The sequence below is a fragment of the Oryctolagus cuniculus genome, chromosome 7, assembly GCF_051225735.1.
Source record: "Oryctolagus cuniculus isolate XC-2025 breed Fujian yellow rabbit chromosome 7, ASM5122573v1, whole genome shotgun sequence".
Taxonomy (NCBI): Eukaryota; Metazoa; Chordata; class Mammalia; order Lagomorpha; family Leporidae; genus Oryctolagus; species Oryctolagus cuniculus.
In genome coordinates, this window is record NC_142873.1 from 13,966,486 (window position 1) to 13,973,152 (window position 6,667).

A 6,667-nucleotide genomic window follows, 5' to 3' on the forward strand; every position below is an offset into this window, starting at 1 on the left:
AGCCAAACGCCCCCTCGGGACTATGAATCTGCACTCCGCCAGGCGGAAGTGGGGGGCATCGACGCTGCTTTCCAAACAAGAGGCCAGCAGTAGGGGGCATCCTCTGTAGCACACAAGCGCCCTAGGCTGACTTGCAAAGCAACCTGGGAGGGACCTTGCATGGGTACCGGGTCTGGCCCAGGGGTGGACAACAACATCACAACACGGTGCAAAGGAGAAAGCTAAGCTGCCGCTGATGCTGACCAGGCGGGAACTGGGCTAATATAACCACAGAGAGGGAATCTGATGAGCAGGGAAACTTTCGCTACTTAAATCCAAGGCTTCCCAAACCATTGCTGCCACCGCACAGCCCAGTGGACAGCAGGAAAGCCGAACACGAAGCTGAAACCTGGCCGTCCGTCCACACAGGTCTTCTCAGAAGCAGAGCTGCTGAAATCTGTACCCCGAGCCACTGCGGCGGAAGTGGGGGAACCCGTCCGCCATCTTGGCAAGGCCCTAAGCCAGGCGGGAAGACGAGCGGGCCACGATGGCTGGGTGCAAGCAGGAGGAGTTCCGAGGGCGCCCAGCAGTGACAGACGGCGCAGACGAAGGGAACACCAAGCGTGCCACTCCCTCCCAAAGGAGGGTTGAAAGCAAGCATCGCGTCCCCTGGGGTTTTCGTAGCTGGGGGTGTGTGTGTACAGGGTGCTTAGGGCAATGTCCATCCTCTTCCCTTGTCTTTGAGTTTGAGTGGAAATGACTGCTCCCCTTCCCCCGACCCTGGGTATTTTCTGTGGTCCACCGGTAGACCCTAGGTGACACCCTAGAAATAATATTCTGGGCCCAGAGAAGCACGACGGGTGGAGACTTACAGATGGACCTACCTGGGTGTGTGCACGGCTACAGTGTCACAGGCACGCACTGAAGTGTCACAGGAACCGCACATTGCAGAGCGTGGGGGACCCCAGCGGGAGACCCACATTTCCCAGGGTCGCGTTCCAAGGAGAGCGGTCATGTGTTCATCAGAGGAGGAAGCATGCACGTTCAAGTGGAGACAAGGATTGGACGCGGCACACCTGATGCAAAGCATCCCGTCATCCCAGCCTCTGTCCCTTGGCCCACAACCCCCACTTGCCGCTCAGATGGGGCACGAGGGAACCTGGACTCCTGGCAGAGACGGCGCACGTGGCCTGAGCCAACTTGTCGCCTCCCTGTGCTGTCCCAGCAGGACAGCAGCTGGCCTGCCCAAGCAGGAGACCTGCCCTGTGGGCTGGGGAGAGGGGACAGAGAGAAGGAGAGAGAGCAAGGGCTTCAAGGCCTGCATGGTGGTGGGAGGGGCTCAGGAGCCATTCCGGTGACAAATGCTTCAGGGAACAGGGCCAAGGCTGCAACGCAGCTGGGGGTGGGGGCGGGGCCAGCAGCTCCCTGCACTCTCAAAGCCCAGGCTCCCTGCTTCAGCAGGGAAGAGGGAAGCTCTGGGCACCACCCGTTCTCGCCTGAGGCCTCACTGGCCCTGTGTCTGGGGCCTCCCTCCCTGAACGCTCTGCGGAATGCCAGCCGCCCACAGCCTGCTCCTGTCTCCTGCAGGTCCTCTGCTCTGCCCAAGCGCAAACTCACAGTAGCCCTTGGCTTCTCGCCGGCTCCCAAATCCCACGCACAGTTTTTCCTCTCATTGCTTATTTTCGATGTCTTCCTGGCTTTAAAACATTCTTGATGGGGCCTGGCGCCATGGCGCAGTAAGTTAAGCCTCCACCTGCATTGCCGGCATCCCATATGGGCACTGGTTCGAGTCCCGGCCACTCCACTTCCAATCCAGCTCTCTGGGAAAGCAGTAGAAGATGGCCCAAGTCCTTGGGCCCCTGCACCTGCGTGGGAGACCCAGAAGAAGCTCCTGGCTGCTGGCTTCGGATTAGCACAGCTCCAGCCGTTGAGGCCATCTGGGGAGTGAACCAGTGGATGGAAGACCTCTTTCTCTCTCTCTCTCTCTCTCTCTGTCTCTCCCTCTGCCTCTCCTCTCTCTGTGTGTAACTCTGACTTTTAAATAAATAAATAAATCTTTAAAAAAAATTTAAAAAGACAAAGTAACACTTGACGAGGCCATCCCCAAAGTGTCCCCTCCCACATCTGGGTGTCTGTCAACACTCTGCCCATCCTTTTCGGTGACCCCACCTTCAGTCCACGCCCAGGGGTCCTCCTCAGGACATATGCGAGCCCATTTTGGGGGAGGGGGCTGTTTCCAGCCTATGGGGAGGCAGGCCAGGGACCCAATGCCAGCCGCAGCCCTTGGCCAACAGCAGGTGGGCCTTGAGAAGTCCTTTAGTAGGCTTAGTAGACCCCAGCTATGTCCTGTGCTGGCATCCAGAGCTCCCCAGGGGTGGAGTGGGATGGGGTGGGGTGGGTCAGGGGGAGTCCAGTATGCCCCAGGAGCCTCCCTTTCTGGGCATTCTGGGGTCAGTTCCCCCCAGCTGCTGGTTCTAAAATCCTGGGATCAAGGGGACCAACCTAAGACAACCAGTCTGGAAGGACTCACCTGTGATTTTTCCCCGGGTCCTAGGCCTTCTCCTTGTCTCTGCATGGACTTCCCTGAGTTGTTCCTGTCTCCTGTCTGGCCCTGGGCCCTCTCTAGCTATCGAGTCAGGTGCAGGAGCCTTGTTTATCCGTGACCAGCACACGCTTAACCCTGATCACTACCATGTGTCAATAGGCCATGAACTTGAGCCTGTCAGGTGGTCAGCGCACTGCCCTGAACGTGAGGACAAAAGCACAGAGAGAAGCCAGGGGCACTGCAGGGGATAAGCTTGGACAGGGAGCGAAGCTGTCAGAGCCCAGATGCAGTGCAGGCACAGCTGTGTCTCGAGGCCTTGAACTGTGAGCTCAGGGGTCCCCGGCTCAGTCCAGGCGCCCTGCTTCCCCAGCGGGCTTGGACTTGATCACCCCATTGGAGGTTCAGGCAGGGCAGAGTAGAGGGCCTGTGTCCCAGGAACAGCTGGCAAGGCCCCCTGTGGGTTGGTGGCCAAGGCACAGGACCCAGGCTGCAGAGGGGCCAGTGTGCTGGTGGGGCTGGTGGTGTCTGGAGAGGCTGGTGTTAGCTGAGGGGCAGGCTCTGTGCCTCTGTAGCTGGACACTGGCCTCTGGAGTGGCCCAAGGCCCATGGAGCGGATGCCTGGACTGCACAGGCCAGAGAGACTTGCCCAAGGCTGTGTTGGAAGCGGGCAGGTGGCCTTGGAAGTCAGCATCCAGAGCCCCAAGGCTTTCCCACTGCATGGATGAGCCTCCGTTGCACACGCCCACCTGCCGTGTGCCCTCCCCACCCCAGCCCCCAGCACTGCTCTAGGCACCCAGAAAATGTTTCTTGTACTTGAAATCTTATGACTGTCGTTCCCAAAGCCTGGCCAGTGAAGGTATGAGTGGAAGATGCTGTGAGTTACCTCTCTGCCTGTCCCTATGGTTTTCCTGGAGACGCCCCAGGCACTGGGGTTGCATTTGCCTTTTAGACTGGGAGAGTGTATTTCCTTCTTCCCACTGGCTGCCGGGTTTCACCTAGCAGAGACAAGCTTTGAATCATGACATGCGTGAAAATGCCCATTTGAACCCAGGGAAACCCGTGCAGAACGCCAGGTTTTCGCTGGAATCTTTGTTGGCAAGTTATCCAGAGAATGGCTCTTTTGGGTTTTGGTCTTGTTGAAGAGTGACAGAGGCTGGGACTTCCCCAGTGCCTCAGTAGGGGTCCAGTGTTGTGCTGTAGCGGATAAAGGCGCTCTCTGTGGTGCCAGCATCCTATATGAGCTCCAGTTCATGTCTCGGCTGCTCCACTTCCGATGCAGCTCCCTGCTGATGGCCTGGGAAAAGCAGCAGAAGCTGGCCCAACTGCTTGGGTCCCTGTACCTACATGGGAGACCCAGATGAAGCTCCTGGCTTCTGGCTTTGGCCTGGCCCAGTCCTGGGTGGTGCAGTTATTGGGTAGTGAACTAGCAGATGGAAGATCTCTCTCTCTCTCTCTCTCTCTAACTCTTTCAACTAAATCAACCAATCTTAAAAAACAGACACCTCAGTAGGTGTGTCTGTGGGTGTTAGGGACTCCCCACTGCACCCCTCATTCCCCACCGTGCCAGGTGAGGCTCAGAGAGAGGAAGGGTGTGGTCTGCTCTGTTCCCATGACATTGCACGAGCCACTCCTCCGAGGGAGCATGTTTTATAACTATGTTTGTTCCACTGTATACAGAGACATGTGCCTTCACTGTCCCCACAGTTGTGTGTGTGTGTGTGTGTGTGTGTGTGGCTCCAGTCATGCATCGTAGTGGGTACAAATGAAGTCATAACTACAGAAAAGATTTAACAAGCAAAGAGTAGCAGGCAGATCTGACACCACGTTTGCTATTACTTCGATCGTATTTGTGACCTGCTTGCTTGTCTTTGACAAAAATGTTGTTTGGGTGCACAAATACAATCAGAGTTTCCTCTTTTTTTTTTTCGGATGTCTATCAGACAGTGGATCTTATTTCATTCTTTCAAAGGGCACTCTTAAGTGTTTCAGATTGTTGGGAGGTGAGACAGCAAATTATATTTCAGTCTCAAAATCACGCTACTGAAAAATAGTGCAGTTCCATGAGTTGAATTTAGGGAGGTGGAGTTGAAGACGGAGGGATTCTGGTTGTTTTCTGAATTGTTAGCTATAATAAAGGCACAAAGCACAGTAAGTTGGATTAGGAAGGAACAAGTAAATGAATGGATCTAATTCCCTTGATGTTGAGCTTATGACCCAGGAAATTTGCTTAAACCTCTGGCATCCCTTGCCAAGGGTTAGATGACAAAAATAAGCATGCACATAAAACATAAGTATTAAATCAGCCTCTTTTCAAAAATAATTACGTCTAGTTCAGTGATGGTTTTTGTAGATGGCATGTATGGGTACGATTGTATTGGAAACCTTGTAAAGTCAAACTTTCAGTAAGTAAACCATTTTAATTCCTGTGATTGTATTAGACAGAAAAATTCATCATGGTAGGCTTAGGACCTGCTGGGTCTACAGAAAAAGGCCTGAGCCTCTGCTCTATTGTTGGGGAGACCTGGAACCCCAAGGCTGTCAAGAAGCCAAGCAGCTCCCCCATGTATTCTGTGACTGAGGACTCAGGGTCAGACGCGTGAGCCCATGTCCCTGGAACACCAGCAGCTGAGACACGGTGCGGACGGTTTATCGCAAAGGCAGAGCAAGGAGACGAGAGGTCAACAGCTCGAATCGCACTGCTCCACAGTCAGCACTTCTTTGCTTACTGCATCTAGATGACAGGAATCTGGAGGAAATTTGCGCAAATATGCCGAGCCAAGTCATTCATTCTGGAGATCTGTAAGGCTCTGGCAGTTTCAGAACCACTCACACTCGGGGCCAGTCCCCCTCCCTGTGTGGGGGACACCGGCTTTGGGGTACCGCCTGCCTGGGGAGAGCTGAACCTGTTCCGGAAGAGAGTTGCAGCAGCCCATGCGCTCCGCAGGTCTATGTTCTGTTACAACAGCAGGATTGTTTTTCTGCTTGTATCCGTCATGCTGTCAAAGGAGAAATCTTATCTTCCCTCATTACTAAATATACAAAGGGCTGGGATTTCCACTTGGCAAATGTTCCTGCTTTCCCCTGAACTCAGGTAAAGTTCATTTGCAGCTGTTTGCAAAGACAGACCAAGCTTCCAGTCCCCAGGAAACTCATACTCGCACACTGAATTCTGCCCTCAGTGGGGAGGACTTGCTGTGACATAGCAGTGTTGGTTAGGAGAATCAGAGATCTGATGATAGGAATAATCAAGCCGGGGCTGGCGCTGTGGCGCAGCAGGTTAATGCCCTGGTCTGCAGTGCCGGCATCCCATATGGGCGCCGGTTCGAGTCCTGGCTGTTCATCTTCCGATCCAGCTCTCAGATGCTGTGGCCCGGGAGGGCAGTGGAGGATGGCTCAAGTCCTTGGGTTCCTGCACCCGCGTGGGAGACCTGTAAGAAGCTCCTGGCTCCTGGCTTCGGATTGGCACAGCTCCGGCCATTGCAGCCAATTGGGGAGTGAACCATTGGATGGAAGACCTCTCTCTGCCTCTCCTCTCTCTGTGTAACTCTGACTTTCAAATAAATAAATAAATCTTAAAAAAAAGAAAGGAATTATCAAGAATCAAGCCATCTTAAGATAGCTTCCACGCATCTCTGTCCTTGTCACTTCTTATGCCTGTTCCCCGCTAAGAGTTTATTAGAGTTTGTGACCACTTTCCACTCACAGTTTACAGACTCTTAAAGTGTACATTGTTTGCATATCAGCCAAATTCAGGTAGATATTACTTGAATAATAATATTTGAGAGACAATAATCCAGAGGTACAGAACATCTATTTGCAGGTTTGACTTTCAAAAGGATTTGCTACGAAGTGCCTTTAAGCAGTAGATTCCTCCATGTGTTTGCTTGTGAGTTTGTGCACTCGAACAGGTCTCAAAACAACCTGTAAAATGCACACACACACACACACACACACATCCCTAGCAAGGGAAGAACACAGATTGTTTGCAAATACAACCTGTGGGACCCTTACATCCCAGTGAACGCCTCTACCACCTGAGCCATCACCTTGCAAACTAAGCTCTCACTGTCCTTCGACATCACTGGACAGCCCGTCTCACTCTGTGGATTTGGCTTCTAATGTCTCTGGTTGTTTCGAAAGATA